We start from the raw sequence: 16839 nt of genomic DNA, 5'->3' as shown, positions 1-16839 counted from the left end.
GTGCTAAGTACTTGTTAGGTTAGCACGCTATTTCTTAAAGGCGCAGATTATTGCAAATAATTCTTTGTTATAGATTTCCTAATTAAGTTTAGAACTAGTAAGGGTCTAACTAAAGAAGGATACAGGGTACTATTTCCTATTAGGATGCTCCTGTAAGAGGACAGCTGCAATAACTCTATTAGAGGCGTCTGTCTCTAGTTTTAGAGGGTACTTAGGATAGAAGTAAGCTAAGCTTAGGATTGCTAGCAGGGCATTCCTAAGCTAGTTAAAGGCTTGTTGGCATTCCAAAGTCTATACGAATAGGGTAGCAGGGCTCTAAAGAGTAGTTAAGGGCTTGGCTGTCTTAGAGAAGTTTTCCACAAATTGCTAGTAGAATCTAGTAAATCCTAGGAAGGACTTTACTCTAGTTATTGTCTTAGGAGCGGACTAGTTTTAGAGTACCTTAACTTTGTTAGGATCCACCTCTAAACCTCTATTAGTAAGGATATATCCTAGGTAACAGGTACAGGTTGTATAGAATTCGCTTTTCTTAATATTAGCCTATAATCTAGCAGAACAAAGACGCTTAAGGACTTTTTAAATATAGTCCTTGTAAGTATTAAGGTTTTTAGAGTAGATAAGGATATTATCTAGATAGGCAATATAGAAGTTGTCTAAATAATCTATTAGTATATTATTTATATAGCGCTAATAGGTTGCGGGTCTATTACATAGCCTAAATAGTAGGACTTTGCATTTGTAGGCACTATACCTAGTGCGGAAAGTGGTATACTCCTCTAAGTTAGGGTCTATTTAGATCTTATTAAAGGCGGCATGAATATCTAGCTTAGTGAAGATTTTTGCTTTAGCTAGCTAGGATAATAGATTGTCTATACAGGGTATTAGATACGCGTCCTTTCGCGTTAAGCTGTTAAGCTTATAGTAATCTATATAGATCCTAAGGCCTCTATTTAGCTTCTTAATATATAGGATAGGAGAGGCAAATAGGCTCTAACTAGTCTTGATAAAACCTTTCTGTAGGTGCTCTTGTACATATTCCTTAGTAGCCTAGAGTTCCTTAGTATTTTAACAATAGAGGGGACTCTAGTAGTTTAGAAGGGGTTCCTCTAAGACTATCTTATAGTTATAAGGCTAGTAGATTAGAAGTTTGTTAGCCTTAGCCTTGTTAAAGACGTCCTAATAGGAATTATAGTTAGATAGGAGCTTCTAATCTAACAAGCTGTGGTTAAGAGCGTCCTATTTAGATAGGGTTTGGATCCTACGCTTAATCTTATATAGGCTAGTGGTGAAGAATTTATTAGAAGATTTTTTTATATTAAAATAGAAGGCATTAGTAGAAATAGTAGCAATTTAAAATTTTGTAGGTGGGGTAACTATTAGCGATTAGACTAGGGTAGGTGGCGTAATAGGTTTAGTAGCAGCCCTATAAGTAGCTAGAATTTTAAGTATACCACGTATCCTGTTAATTAAACTAGGACTGTTTTAGTTCTAGTTCTCCTCTTGATCCTAAAGGGCGTCTCTTCGCAAGATATCGTGGGTAACTAGAGTAGACGGCACTTGCTAGTAGAGTTGTACCAGAATTAGAGGTGCGGGATCGTAGGTTAGGGGATATTTCTCTAGCTAGATTAGTTAAGATTTATCTGTATTAATTAGGATTTAGAACTATTTTAGCTAGTGTTGTCTAATAATACAATCCTAAGAACCTAAGTCTACTATTACAAAGGGGCAGTTATAAACCTTTTAGCTACTAACTATCATGTAAAGCCAAATGTAGTGGGCAACTAGGGAGGTAATCTAATCCTAGAACCCTTTAATAGTAAGCTTGTATAGTAGCTTTTAGATAGGTACTCTAAGTGTAGAAGAGATATTATAAGCAATTTTTAAATTAAGAAATAAATAACCTTAGGCCCTAGTATCTACTAAAGCGTTTAGGCGAACACTAGATCTATTAAGGCATAGGGTCGTACGTGTAAGCAAATAGGAACTAACAAACAATTTAGTTAAGGAAAGGTTTAACAGGTTATATTAAGTTAGGCCTAGGAAGGAGGATCCTCCTAGGCGTTGTTGTTTCCTGTCTAATAGCTATCTAAATTGGTTAATTTAGCGGTTTCTTCTTCCTTAGAATTCTTAATAACCTGTTCTATATCTATAGCCTAAATCCTTAGGGGTTTAGGGCAGTTACTACTAAAGTACCTAGGCTTTCCACAATTATAGCAAGTTACTAGGGTTCCTGTTGTAGTAGCGCTAGGAGTGGCTGGCGTAGCGGATAGGGGTTAATTGTTTTAAGGGGTAGTGCCTTGTTATTATAAGTAGGGCACATAAGGTTTAGCTGTTAAAGGTCTATTATAGGATTTCTAATTAGCGTCTAAATAGGACTAGTTTCTAGAGTGTTAGAAGGGAGTTAGTCCTTTTCTAGATAACAGAGTAGTCTAGGTAGGAGCAGACAAGGTAGGGTATAGGCAGTGTTCTATATTAAAAGCAGTAAGATAATCTACTATAGTCTTGAAATTATTGTGCTAATTCTGTTAGAAAGCGAGGTTTAGCATCCTTAGGGAAGGTGTAATCTTTATCTAGAGGTAGTAATACTACTCTAATTAGGGTACTTCTCCTCTAATAGCAAGACTCTAGAATTATAACTTAAAGGCAGGGAACGTCTCTATATTAGTTATGTATAGGCGGTTAAATATAGTCTAACTCTTAGCTATCTTATTTCTAGTAATAAAGTAAGTTTAAAGGAGGGTAATTATTTCCTTAGCTTTTTAGAACTAAAGACTTAGGGAATTAGATAGGTAACGTGGCTCTAAGTATTCTCTTGCTAGTCCTGAATAGTGTCCCTAGACTAACGCTATCCAAGCTCTAGAAGAGGGGTAGTAGTTAGCGTTAATCTCTAGCCTATCCTAAATAGATACTTGCTATTGTCTAAAAGTAGGATTAGCACTATTACTAAGTATAGAGATATTTAGCGTCTTTTTAGATTATCTCTTAGCTTTTATAGTATATACTATAGGGTTTAATATAGAAGCTAAAGACTAGCTAGGTTAGGTAGTACCCTATATCTCCTCACGGAGGGAGGTGTTGTACAACTAATTAGTAAGTTGCTTAACTTATTCCTCTAACCTCTCCTTTTTAGATAGGGTTAATATATATTTATCTTTAAGGGAGGTGTTGCTTTAAGATTTCCTAGGAGCATAAGGTACCTTAAGGGACAGATAGGAAGTAGGTCCTTCTAGGAGGGCGTTGTTAATTAAGTCTTCCTTATCTAATTTCTTTCTATTAGTAAATAGGCTTTTAAAAGTAGCTAAACTAGATACCCTTCCTTTGCCTTTGTCTAACATTTTGTAGTTAATAAGAACAACAAATCTTTTCTTTTCTTTTAGGGGGTTTAGTTTTAGGAGGATATTAGCTTTGCCTCTAATTCCTCTAGGCTTTTAGTAGTCTCTAGGTCTCTACCTTAACGCACTCTGACGCGATTTTTCCAAAGGTAATCTAGCACCACCTATAGGTCTAGAAGTCTAAGCCTATAGGCTTTGGTTGTTAGAAGTTCTAATAGCTGTTCTAACTATAGAGTTACAGGGTTAGGTAGCTACTAGAACTAAATTGGTAGCTTAAAATAACAACAAGTGCGATATTCTTAAATGCTGTTACTAGCTAGGACAATGTTCTTCTTATAATGTAACAACTTAGGTAGGTAGGGCATCTAAAAGGTATCCTATATAACTTAAAGGCATATAGGAGTGCGCGTCTATACAGAAAAGGATAAGATTCCTACACCTATAGGTCTTGTACAAAAGGACAAGAAGAACATGCCTATCCTAACTATAGGCGAGCTGTTCTCTATATACATTAGTAAGTCGGGCCTTTATTAGGCCTGACTCGGCATGGAACAATAGGCAGGCAATTCTGCCTTATTGTTACAAATATAACAATAATAGAGGTGCTAGAGATAGGGATATATATAGAGATTGCACTAGCCTACCTATAGATAAGTATGGCCCTAAAGACTCTATTAGGGCACCTAGTTAAATATAGTAGAGTCTAATAGTAGTTTCCTAGGGACGTCTAGGCTACCTACCTAACCTAGATCTTAAAGGCAATTATATATTAGGTTTAATAGGATAACCCTTTAGTAAAGGCAGAGATCTAGAAGTACCTAATAGGAGATTTAAATAGAGAAAAGATAGGAGCATAGATTAGGAAGAGTTAGGTTAAGATAGTAAAAGAGTTAAAGAAGAATTAGGCTATCTGCATTAAGAATAAGAAGCTTGCATTTAGCAAGGACAAGGACGCTAGGGTACTAGACTAATCCTACTTTAGTACAAAGGGAGTACAGCCTACTAAGGCAGGAGAGTAGTAGAGGTATAATAGATAGATTGAGCAATTAGAGACTCTAGATGCTGTTAAAAAGCATCTAGGAGCTATTAAGGAGGAACAGAAGGCGGAGGGATCTAGGCGCCTAGGGCTAGGCTATCTAGGAAGTCTAGCTAGGGCGCGGAGGAGAACTATCTTGTTAAGTTTAGGTTTAAGATTAGAGACCCTAGATACTCCTACTCCCTCACCTAAAGCTTAACAAGCTAGGAACTAGGGTTGCAGACTAGGATAAGGAGAGTAAGGTCCAAGCTTAATAGGGCTAAGCTTAAAGGAGGGGGAGGTTTGTGCTGTAGTAAGGGATGTATAGGAGAAAAACAAGGCTTAGCCTAAAAGGTTAGGCGGATTGAATAGTATAAAGGTATAAAGGATTAGAGGATAGGAGAACAAAAAAAAAACTCTTAGAGACTTCACTTTAACCTTACAATATCATCTTTTCACTTATGTTCCCGCATTAAACCATATCCTCCACCATAGCACCCCTACTATTAAACCTTGCCCCTCCCACTTCTCCTCGTTTAAATAGGTTACTCTCCCTAACGGTTCAATAATAACGCTTGTTTATAATAAATACATTAACAAGATTGCAAAGAAATTTAATCTAGTAGAGATAGGAAAATTCCCTGCTACACTACTATTAAGTAAAGATATTAAAAAGAGCACAGGAGAAGCTACTAAAAAAGAGATTAAGCACTATTAAGAGCGCGTTAGATTAATCCTTTACACCTTAATTATAGTGCGCCCTAATATTACCTATACAGCCTCCTAGCTCTCCTAATACCTTACTAACCTATCTAAATAACACTTTAATGCGGTTAATTAAGTAATCATCTATCTATACTAAACTTAATACTAATTAATCTAATATAGGAATAGGGATCCTAATAAGATTATAATATATAGTAATACGTTATTTACTAATAATATTAATACTTAGCGATTATTATATAGATACCTAATTACGCTCTTTAGAGGACCTATTATTTAGAAGGCAGCTTAACAAGCAACTGTTACCACTTTAACTACTAAGGCAGAGCTCCTTGCGCTTAAGCAAATAAGTAAAGAAGCAATAGCGTTAAAATATTTTTTAACTAAAATACACCTTACTTTAGATACTACCTAGATAATTAATTATAATAATTAATAAACTATTAGGTTAGTAGTAGGCAATAACAAAAGGATTACTACTAAGCTGCGCTATGTGGATATTTAAAACATGTGGCTAAGATAAGAGTATATAAAGGGATCTTTCTATATTACCTACCTACCTACTAGTAATATACTAGCTAATAGGCTTACTAAAAACCTAACTATATAATAATTTATAAGGTTTAGGGAGCACCTAAAGTTATATAATAGTAGAGTATATATTATATAGCATTAATTAAAGTAAGGTAGTATATAAGATCTATTAATATATAATATAAGAATAACTAACTATAGCCTACCTCTCTATTATTAACTAGGTAGCTTCCCTAAGGAGCTCTATTACGCGCGTAAAGCGTGCCTTAGAGTCTATAGGGAGCTGCCTAGGTTGCCTTAACCTAGGATCTATAGGGGGAACCTTAGAGGAGCTAGAGTCCTTATCTTCTAATAAGGAGCTCTAGGCGCCCTTAGCTATAGTAGTAGCCTTGCGCGCAAGCTTAGCAGTAGTAGTAGCAGCTTTTACTAGCTCCTGCTGTTTAGCCTTACTCTCCTTAAGGAGCACTAAGACCCTCTACTTCTTATCCTTAAGAAGGTCTTAGCTCTTACCTACCTACTTCCTTGCTAGGAAGGACAGCGCAGAATGTTAGGCGAGCTTAGGGCTATTAGTTTATTAGTATAGATCTTGCTAAGTATTATAAAGGAAAAATTCTTATATAAATTATATATATTAGGATACAGCTATACCTAGAGGAGTACTACTAGTACTAAGTCCCCCTACTAGAAGAGTTATAGCACTTGCTATTAGACTTATTAAAGAGCGTAGAGCGTAGATAATTTAGATAAGTTTTAGTATAACAAATACTAGGCTCTCTATAATAGGAGGATCTTAGGGTCTCCTTAGGAGCTAGAGAGGGAGTAGGAGCAGGAGTAGGGACAGGGGGAGGGGTCTAGGGAGGAGCGGGAGCGGGAGTTAGAGCTAGAGTAGTAGGAGCTAGAGTAGGAGCGCCCTTCCTTAGCTTTACAATCTTAACTATAGTAGTAGTAGCTATATACTTAGCTACTGCATACTCTACAATAGCCTTACGCTTAGTAGTAGCGCGCTCTTCTTTAGTAGTAGTAGCTTTAGTAACTATAGCTTTAGCTGCGTAGGAGGTAATAAGGGTAGCGTAGGTAGAGTAAGTGCAAGTAGTAGGCTTTAACTTTAACTAAGTTAACAGGTTAGTAGGGATATAAGTATAGTTTAGATCTTTAGGGTTATATAATCTTATAACTTAAGCTATAGTAAAGATTATAGTTAGGTAGATAGAGTTATAGAGCTAAGTCTAGATAATATCTACGCGCGTAAGCGCAGGCTAAATAAGGAAGGCGCGCTAGTTAGTATCTAAAGGGTAAGCTAATTTAACCCTTTAGATATATAACGCTCTAATTAGCTACACTACCTACTAACTATAAGCGCAACTATAATAACAAAAGATCTACCTATACCTAGGGGGTGTGTTGCAGGAGGGATATTAACTAGATTATAGAGCATCTTAATCTAATTAATCCTAATTAATACCCCTATATAACCTACTATCTAATTAACTACTAGCTTACTACTAAGTGCCTAATAAAAAGCAGGAGCTCTAGTAAGGAAGGTTTACTAATTATTTACCTTCTAGTAAGTGTAAAGGACTTGGGCTTATGCCTAAGCCTAGGTCTAACACAAGATGGACCAAGTCTAACACTACTACTAAGCGAACACACTAGACACCTATAAAAAGGCGTAGAGGGCTTATCTCTCCTTTAAGATACTAAATACTATTATTAACGCTTATTGCATTCTCCCTTAAGGCTAGTCTATAATATTTTAGTATCTTCTTCTAAACATACTATAATAGTAATAAGAGATAGACGCGCTAGATATTTAGAATAACTAGGTGCAACCTAATATAGTAGAAAGCCTAATACAATAGGTCTATAGTTTAATAGAATAACAGGCTTAAGACTCTGCTATAATAGCTATACTACGTTAACAGAACAAGGAAATACGCAATTAGATTCTATCCTAACCCTCCTCTAAGCCCGCTAGGTTTAATAACATGCTGCCTCTACCCTCTCCTACCTTATATTGCAAACCCTTCCTAGTTAGCTTGCTATATAATAGTACTAAGGCAAACTTCTCCTCCTAGCAGATAACTATAGAGTTTAAACTGCGTACAGACAAGGTCTTTATTAGGGATAAGGAGGCAAGGTTTATATATATTTAGTCCTAGTTATCGCCTATAGTCTAGCGCGCTATAGCACTATACTTTAAGGATAGTGCACGTAAGCGTTAGGATATAAGTAGGTTTCTTAACTACCTAGCGTTCTATTATAGTAACTATTACAGGTAGGAGCGCGCCTAAGTTGCGTTAGAATACTTATATTAGGGCTAAAATTAGCCTTTTATAGAGTTCTTTATAAATTTTGTGCAGCTTCTTATATAGTTAGAAGGTTTACACTAGGATAATAAATAGAAGCTTTTATAACTTTAGTAATCTCTTAATAGCTGCATGCGCTTAGTTTCCCTTAATAGGGGAGTCTCTAGGATAAACTATAATGTAGCTATAGAGGAATATAAGATAATTATAGTAGATATTAAAATAGCCTCTCTAGAACTAGGTTTTCTTTAGGCTAGCAAGTCTAAGGAACCCTAGTAGAAGTCTAACTTAGATTAGGACGGCGACATAAATATAGTAGAAGTAGCAGCCTTATTAAGTGCACCTACTAAACTGCTAATATTACATCCTAACTAGATCCTACAGGACCTGTTTAATGCACAGAAACTAGTAAAGGTCTGCACTAAGTATAGATAGGGCAGTTATTTTGTGCGTGCATGCCCTAATACCCTATTACTGTAACTAGTAGGTGTTAAGATAGTTGCAGTATTAGCAAGCGGCTCTAATTTAGGAAACTAGCTGCCCTTAACTTTAGGCTAAGTTAGGGGTATAAGGAGGACACTATAATAGAGGAATTATTAATAGTAGAGGCTATTAAGTGTCCCCTAGATATTAAGGCTAGGTTAAATAATCCTCCTTTCTTTATTCCCCTCCTCCTAGGTAGAGTAGAGAACGTGCAAGCAATAGTTAATTTAGGGTGCTAGTGTTTTAGTGCAGTTAAGGAAAAGTTAGCAAGATAGATTAGTAGGAACTTTATAGATATTCCCCCGCGACCCTTGTAATATACCTAGGGAATTACTAAGGGTATAAGAATTTTATAGTTAGTGGTATTAGACTATAATTTAGATAGTTAGTAGTCTTAGCTTTTAGCTTATGTGGTACCTTGCCTTTCCTATTAACTAATACTAGGCAGACTATAGCTTTGCAGAGAGGGCGTTGTTATAGACATTCTACAAGGTGAATTAATAATTAGGAAGGTAGGAAATATAGTAGTACAAGAGAGCAGGAGACGCCTGCATCCTACCTATATCTCTATTATCTTAGGTTTAGTTATAGCAGGGTTGCTAAATTAAGAACCCTAATAGGAAGATATATAGGTACAAATTTTTGCAACAAATATACTAGATATATTATAGGTAATATATAACTTGCGCCTAATAAAATATCTAGGAAGTGTTAATAAGGGAAGTCCTATTAATATACACACCTTCTATATTGCTAGTAACATAGTTTCCTATAAACCTAAGCATAAAACTAGAAAGACAAAGTTACTACTAGAACTTTAAGAGTTTAAGGACCTGTTTAACAAAGAGTTAGCGAGCGGTTTACCGCCTTATTAAGGCAGTATAGATTACTATATTTAGTTAATAACTCTCCTAGATAGAACCTAGCCTAACCCCCTATAGGGTCCCCTGTACCCTATGTCGCGTAATTAATTGTTAGAACTAAGAATATAACTTACTAGATTAATAGACAAGGGCTAGATCTAAGCAAGCTCTTCTACAGCTAGAGCTCTAGTATTGCTAGTAAAGAAGCTATTAGGTGGTTAGCGTCTATGTGTGGACTACTAGATGCTTAATAGCATAATAACCTTAGACTAATACCTACTACTACTTATTAAGGAAATTTTACGCACACTATATAGTGTAAATTAGTTTACAAAAGTAGATATTCGCGCTGCCTTTTATAAAGATAGAATAGTAGAAGGTTATAAGTCCTTAACTACTTTCTGCACCTAGTTTAGGTTATATAAATAGTTAGTATATCTATTTAGTCTTAGTAGTGCGCTATCTACTTTCTAATAATATATTAATACCGCGCTTATAGAGTTACTTAGATTATATATAACAGCCTACCTTAATAATATCCTAATTTATTTAGAAGGAAACTAGTTTAACTATATAGAAAAAGTAAAGCGTGTACTTACGCTGTTAAAAGAAGTAGGACTATACCTAGACTTAAAGAAATGTGCTTTTAGTGTTAAGGAGGTACGCTACCTAGGCTATATTGTTAAGGCGGGCAAATCACTTAGACCTAACCCTAAAAAGCTTAGGGCAGTATAGGAATAGGAATCCCCTAGGAATATAAGAGAGGTAAGGAGTTTTCTAGGTTTTGCTAACTTCTACTATAATTTTATCGCAAGGTTTTCTAAAGTAGTAGCACCTTTGCACTAACTAACTAGGAAGAATACCCTATTCTAATAGGGAGAGGAAGAATAAAGTGCATTTAATGCGCTAAAAAAGGCGTTTATATTAGGACTAGTATTAATATAATAGGACCTAGCTAAAGAAATGTTATTAGAAGCAGACTATTTAGGATGTGCTCTTAGGGGTTGCTTATCGTAAAAAGTTAGGGGCGTCTAGCACCTAGTTACTTACTACTCTACAGCACTAACGCTAGAGAGATAAAACTACACTATACATAATAAGAAATTGCTTGCTATTATTAAGTGTCTTAAAAGTTAGTTAGTAGAGTTACAGAGCGTTTATAAACTATTTATAATATTTATAGACTATAAAAACTTAGAGTACTTTACTAGCCTTTAAAGCTTAAGCGAGTAATAGTGCTACTAGGCAGAGGAACTTTTAAAATATTAGTATATCCTATAGTATAGGCCTAGCTATCTTATAGGATAACCTAATGCCTTAAGCAGATAACTATAAGATTTAAACTCCTCTAAAGCAACACTATAGTTAGTAATGCGCCCTAAATTAATTTAGGTTGCAGTGTTAGAAGCAGAGGAGGCGTCTAAGTTACTAAAGGGCGCTAGCCTCTTTACTAACCTACACATGTAGACACTATAGGACAAAGCAGTACTAGAAGATAAGACATACTAAGTACGTCTTAATACGGTTTAGAAAGGCGCTAGGTCTTTCCTAGTTTTAGCTAACACAAAGTAACAGATTAGGGACTATGCAATTAGCGCACACAGCACTTTACTCTAGAGGGATGTTATTTAGTTGCTAATATAGGAACCCCTTATAACTACTATTATATAGCAAGCACATAAATTAGGTTTAGTAGGACACCTAGGAAAGAATATAATATTTTAAATACTACGCCGCAACTATTATTAGGATAGAATATTAGGAGATATTGCGCAGTATATTTAAAACTACTATTATTATAGTGCTTATATCTCCTAGAAGCGCTAATAGGGTCTATTACAACCTATACTAGTTGCGTTACAATACTAGTCCTAAATATCTATAGATTTTATAGTTAACCTACCTGCAAAAGATAAGAGCAAACCCTAGTACCTATTAGTTATTACTAACAGATTGTCTAAATATATTTAGCTTAAAGCAACAGTCTCTATAATAGCTAATTATTGTGCAAGGATCTTCTAGGACAACTAGTAGCGGTTCTAGGGCTTTCTATCCTCTATTATTACTAACTAAGGCTTAGACTAGTTAGGATCCTTCTAGACAACGTTATACTAGATAATAAAGATAAACTAGTTACTGTCTACTATATACCACCCCTAGATAGACAGCGGGACAGAGCAGGTAAACTAAGAAGTGTAGGCGGTGCTACGCATAATAGTATGCTTTAAGCAGACTAACTAGCCTAACTACCTTCTAGCCTGCTAACTAGTACTTAACAATAGGGACTCTAGCACAACTAGTATTAGCCTAAATCTGCTTTTAAATAGGTATACTATAGACATGCTATAAAAGATAATATTACTACTAGTAAAGCCTAAGAATCCTTATAGAGAGGCTATAGCGTTCTTGTTACACCTATAGAGGGGTGTAGAGCTAGCGCAAGCTACTATCGCGTTCTAATAGTAATAATAATAGGAAGTAATAAACTAGTCCTAATACCTAGCTAAAAAGTTCCTAAAAGGTAATATAGTTTAGTTTATAATACATAATATAAAGATAAACTAACTAAGTAAAAAGTTTAACTAGCTATAGGTTAAGTATAAAGTAATAGAAGTCCCTACTCTACTTATAGTAGTATTAGACTTACTAGGGAACTTGTATAAGACTGTGTATATAGATCTACTAGAGAGAGCTACTAATAACCTGCTACTAAGCTAGAAGCTTTAGGACTTATAACTAGGCCTAATAGTTACTCTAGAAAATAAAGACGTAACACTAGATAAATAGGAAGTAGAAGAGATCCTTTGTGCAAAGAATATAAGAGGAAAAGGGAAGTATTAAGTCCTAGTAAAATAGAAGGGGTATATTAATCTAATATAGCACCCGCTAGAGGTAGTATAGGATACTAAGGCTCTAGATAGGTTTAAGGAATAGTATAGGGATGCCACGCATAATAATAGCCTAATACGCACAAAAGCTAGGAAGCAAAGGCAAAAGGGGACTAGAATAATAACTTAGACCTTTATTATAATTAAGAAGTAGAAAGGTATTAGAGATATCTTTATTTATCCTAACAACACTCTAAGTAAGTGCCCTACTACTAAAGTTTTATAATATAGCTAATAATTAGGTAGTAGTATCTATACTATTACTATCTATAACTAACCCCTCTCTAGCCCCCCCTAAACTATTGTTTATGTTATCCTAACGCCTCTACGTCTCTTAGCGACAGTAGTAACGCTTGCGCGCAGCGCAGGTAGGGGACGACTTAGTTAACAAGTACAAATAATAGTAGTAGCAGTAGTAAGAGGAGGGTAGTGCTTTAACAGCTTGCTAATACGTAGCACCCTAGGCCTAAAGAAAATAAATATTAGAATAGATACAAAGGAAACAAGGGAAATTTAATACTAATAATAAGAGTCTTAATACCTTAGGTAGTACACTTAGCAGCGCTCTTAAGCCTATTAATATAAAGGTTAGTTTAGGCCTAGGTCTTGTTTATACGCTAGTTAATACGCTAGAAGGTAACACTAGTAGTAGTAGCAAGCTATATAACGTTGTTGTTGCTATAACTACTATATAAGGGCGTAATAGTAGACTAAAGTAGAAATACTAGAGTACTAGTAGTAGATAGAATAATAGCACTAAGCTAATACTAATTATAGGCGCGCGAGTAGGTAGTAGGGGCAAGTAGAGTAATAGTATTATTAGTTTAAGCCCTTAATATAAGATCCTTAAAATAATAGCAGAGCTAGTAGAACTGTAGCACAAACTAGTAATAGGTGCCTTTAGTAGGTTTCCCTATAAAGGTGCTAAGGGTCCCCTTCTTTATAATATAGAGGCAATCCTCCTAGTAACTATAATAAAACTAAAGCTAGTTGTAGAGGGCTTGGCGAACGTTAGGATTATTAGTAAGGATAGCTTCTAATTAAGTATAGGTCTTGTGGCCATAATAACAGGACTTGCACAAGCGCCCTAGACACAGTTAGAACTTGCTACAAAGAAAATAAAAATTAAGGGGAACTTACTACTACCCTCCTAATAGTTATACTTACTAAAAAGACAAAGCTAGTTAATACACTAATTATAGGAAAGTGGCTTTATAAAGCTACTATTATACTCCTTATTATCTAAGTTACTAGAAATAATAAAGCTACTAAGCAGCTATATTTAGGGAGACGTGTGCTAAGCAGAAGTTAGTATAGGGAACATAGGGAGAATATTAGAAGTACGCACCTTATCTTAGTAGGCCTAGCGCGGGGTCTAACTACCTTATAGTGGATCCCTACTACTAGCACTAGCAGTAGCAGATAGAGATATAATAGAGGCTATACAGGCGGGATTAATAGAAAAAGAGTAGAGATAAGACTAATTAGTTAGGAAAATCTGCTATATAACAAAGTAAGTTTAGGAAATTTATAGTAGGGTAGGATAGCTATATTAGAACTTTTATAGTAAGGTGCTAAAATAAGCGCATAGACGCTACGCGCGCGTACTGCTTAATATATAGGCCTGTTACAAATTAGGAAGGAATATAAAGATATAATAATAAAACTAAAAAATATAGCAATAAAGCCTAATATAGATTATAGAGGACAAAGACATAACCCTAGACCCCTAGAAAGACGATTTCACGATAGTTTGTGGGGGAGGGTTAGGGGTATGTAAAGGACTTGGGCTTATGCCTAAGCCTAGGTCTAACACAAGACGGACCAAGTCTAACACTACTACTAAGCGAACACACTAGACACCTATAAAAAGGCGTAGAGGGCTTATCTCTCCTTTAAGATACTAAATACTATTATCAACGCTTATTGCATTCTCCCTTAAGGCTAGTCCATAATAGTAAGGGTAGCTAAAGCTCTATATATATGAGTCTAATCGTAGTAGATACAATCTAATAATCCATCTCCTAAATTATTCCTAACCTTAGTGATCCAAATTTCCACAACTATTATAATATATTTAGAAAAGGATACTAAAATATTTTAGACTAGCCTTAAGAGAGAATATAGTAAGTATTAGTAATAGGATTTAATATTTTAAAGGAGAGGTAAACGCTCTCTACTTTTTTATAGGTATGTAGCGTGTGTACTTAGTAGTAGTGTTAGTCTCTACCTATCTCTTATTAGACCTAGGCTTAGGTATAAGCCTAAGACTTTTACACTATATAGTAAACCCTATAGTCTCTATTCTACTTTAGGTAATTTTGTACTATAGTAAAGGAGATAGAATAAATATTCTCTTTCTAGTTATCTCTATAATAGAAAATATGAAACATTATAGGACCTATTTTCTAGATTCACCTTCTTAGGAGGGCTAATACCTAGTATAGAGGTGTTGTAGAGTTTGTATAAAAGAAGAAAAATAAGGGAAGAGAGGTAGTGTATACACTATAGTGTAAAATTAGTTTATAGTAGCTATATTTATCTAAAGTAGACTAAGAAGTAGATTATATAGAAGAAGTAAACCTAAATATGGTTTATTATACTATGTATTCTATAAAAGAAACATACTTCTATTTCTACTTCTTGTTTTAGACTAGCCTTAAGGGAGAATACAATAAGAGTTAATAATAGTATTTAGTATCTTAAAGGAGAGGTAAGCCCTCCACAACTTTTTATAGGTGTGTAGCGTGTTTGCTTAGTATTAGTGTTAGACTCTATCTATCTTGTGTTAGGCCTAGGCTTAGGTATAAGCCTAAGCTCTTTATATACCCCTAACCTTCCCTATAAGCTATTGTAAAAAAAAAGATTTTAGGGGTTTAGGGTTATATCTTTATCCCTTTATAAGCTATTTTAGGCTTTATTATAATATATTTAGGTTCTATTACTATATCTTTATATTCCTCTCTAATTTATAACAGGCCTATATATTAAGTAGTACGCACGCGTAGCGTCTGTGCGCTTATTTTAGCACCCTACTATAAAAGGTCTAATATAGCTATCCTACCCTACTATAAATTTCCTAACTTACTTTATCGCACTATAGGTTTTCTTAGCTAATTAGTTATCTTCCTACTCTTTTTCTATTAACCTAGCCCCTATTACCTCTATTATATCCTTATCTACTACTACTACTAGTGCTAGTAGTAGGGATCTACTATAAGGTATTGTCGCAATACAATATCTCATCAATATTCCACCATATATATCAACTTATCGGGGTGGGGTAACAGTGTTTACTTTTGCCCCATCTCGGTTTGCGACAGGTAGTTAGACCCTACTAGTGCTAGTAGTAGGGATCTACTATAAGGTAGTTAGACCCTACGCTAGGCCTACTAAGATAAGGTGTGTACCTCTAATATTCTCCTAATATTTCCTACACTAACCTTTTACTTAGTATATATCTCCCTAAACCTAGTTGCTTAGTAGCTTTATTATATCTAGTAACTTAGATAATAAGGAGTATAATAGTAGTTTTATAAAGGTACTTCATTATAATTAGTAGATTAACTAACTTTATCTCTATAGTAAGTAAAACTATTAGGAGGGTAGTAGTAGGTTTCTCTTAATTTTTATATTCTTTATAGTGAGTTCTAACTATATCTAGGGCGTTTATATAAGTCTTATTATTATAGTTATAAGACCTATACTAGGTTAAAGGCTATCCTTACTAATAATCCTAATATCTACTAAGCCCTCTATAACTAGCTTTACTTTTATTATAGTTACTAGAAGGATTACCTCTATATTATTTAGAAAGGGACCTTTAGAACCTTTATAGGAAAACCTACTAAAGGCACTTACTACTAGTTTATTCTATAATTCTACTAGCTCTACTTAGTCTACTATTAGTTTAAGGATCTTATATTAATAGCTTAAACTAATAATACTATTACTCTACTTACCCTCTCTACCTACTTACACGCTTATAATTAGTATTAGCTTAGTGCTATTATTCTATCTACTACTAGTACTTTAGTATTTCTACTTTAGTCTACTATTATACCTTTGCGTAGTAGTTATAGTAATAATAATATTATATAGCTAGCTACTACTACTAGTATTACCTTATATTATAATAGCTAGCGTATAAACAAGACTTAGGCCTAAACTAACCTTTATATTAATAAGCTTAAAAGCGCTACTAAGCGCACTACCTATAGTATTAAGACTCTTATTATTATTATTAATTTTCCTTTATTCCCTTATATTTATTCTAACATTTATTTTCTTTAGGCCTAGGATACTACACGTTAGTAGATTATTAAAGCACTACCTTTATCTTACTACTACTACTACTACTACTACTATTTATACTTATTAACTAAGTCTTCCCCTACCTATGCTATGCGCAAGCGTTGCCGCTAGTACTAAGAAATATAAAAGCGTTATAATAATATAAATAATAATTAGGAAGAAGCTAATAGGGGGTTAGGCGTAGATAGTAATAGTGTAGATACTACTACTTAGTTATTAGCTATATTATAAAGTTTGTTAGTAGGGCACTTGCCTAGAGTGTTATTAGGATTAAATAGAAGCTATCTCTAGTACCCTTTTGCTTCTTAATTATAATAAAGTTCTAAGTTGTTATTCTAGCTTTATTCTACTTTTACTTACTAACTTTTATACGTATTA

The sequence above is a fragment of the Plenodomus lingam genome (assembly GCF_022343315.1).
Source record: "Plenodomus lingam strain CAN1 chromosome Unknown contig_1, whole genome shotgun sequence".
NCBI lineage: Eukaryota > Fungi > Ascomycota > Dothideomycetes > Pleosporales > Leptosphaeriaceae > Plenodomus > Plenodomus lingam.
The sequence above is the reverse complement of the archived record's forward strand: the minus strand, read 5'-3'. Positions refer to the sequence as shown.